Genomic DNA, 1,571 nt, shown 5'->3' on the forward strand with positions numbered 1-1,571 from the left:
TTTGTGAATTATTTTGTGATGGTCATTATGTATTCCATCTGTATGCAGATCCGAAGCAACACTGATAATATTTGATGTAATATACCTTTGGAGATGGAAATTGTCTTTCCCCTCGTTAGTTTAAAATCATAGTAATTTATAGACTCTTCAACCAGCATGATATAGAGCTAATCTGGGTAGAATAAGCATCTCTCCCCAGAGATCCTGTGGAAGTGATTATGCAATGATGCGACCTGGAAGGAGATACCAGTTCAGCTTGAAGTTCCCACATTTGTCTCATTAATTAGCAGTCACTGTCCAAATGTGTGAAAACACGCTAACTGTTGGTACAAACAGAGGGAAGCAGAGCACTTTATGCATACGTGTCATCCTGCTGTGCTCTCACTTTGGTAGGAATAAGAGTTAAATTCTGAAACAAAAACAAATTGCTGGAAAAGCTCAGCAGGTCTGGTAGCATCTATCTCACAAATCCTTGGGAGACAATGAACTGGAATAAAGATTTAACTGCTCTTGAATGTCTGCTATATTGAAATTAATTGAAACTTTGACTCCAGTGGAATTCAAAAAGTTAACTTGCGTTCTCCACAAATACTGCCAGATCTGCTGAGTTTATTGAGCATTCTGCGTTTGTTTCAGATTTCCAGCATCCCTGGTACTTTGCTTTTAATTTGGAATTAATTAGGTCAGTCTTAATAAATAAATCCTATGATTTGAGTTAAAGGGCTGGGAACCGATATCCAGAGTCAGTGATTGTTATAGTAATCATCTCTATCGTAGTAATTGTCTACAAATGAAGATTAGGTTGACTCATGAGAACAGAATACAGTAACATAATAAGAATTATTTAGTCATATGAAGAATAAATGTGAACACGGTCTGATTCTGAGCTAAAACTTGCATATTCATGTCTCAGTTCTAAATTGCTGATGGTGCAGACGCAGGGCTGTGACCCCACTATACTATCAGTCCGTGTAAACACTGCCAACTTATTTCAAGAGGACAACTTCAGAGATGAAGATTCTGGGAACAAATGAAAAGCAATTCTACCAAATAATCACATGGTACATTTTGAAAAAAAAAATAACTTTGGCTGCTTAAAGAACACTTTGCACCATTTGGGCTTGAATGGGGGATGGGTATCCGATATTGAAAATGGGTAATTGAGAATTAAGACATTTTTCTGAAGTTGTTGACATTCGCTGTTTTTGATGTGACTTTATAAGGCTGCATGGTCACTTTGAAGAGACCTGGAGATACATTGTATAGGGCATTTAATCATATTATTCCCAGAACTCAGCCAGCCGCCTTGGCGCAATGCAAAAGCTTCACATTGACAACTGGTGCGGTAACAGGAAAAAAGCTGGTCATGGTGCAGACAATCTGCAGTCATGTATAGAATATAATCAAAGATGTCACATTAACTTTCCATTACAAAATGAGATTTGGCTATGCTCTTCCCTAGTAGAAGTCCATAGCTTCCTATATTCATTGAGACAACTATATTCATTGAGTCTCTATGAAGCTAGATGTTTTATGTATACTTTCCTAGGCTCAGAAAGGTGTTCTAGAGG

This window comes from Chiloscyllium plagiosum, chromosome 22, assembly GCF_004010195.1.
Source record: "Chiloscyllium plagiosum isolate BGI_BamShark_2017 chromosome 22, ASM401019v2, whole genome shotgun sequence".
Taxonomy (NCBI): Eukaryota; Metazoa; Chordata; class Chondrichthyes; order Orectolobiformes; family Hemiscylliidae; genus Chiloscyllium; species Chiloscyllium plagiosum.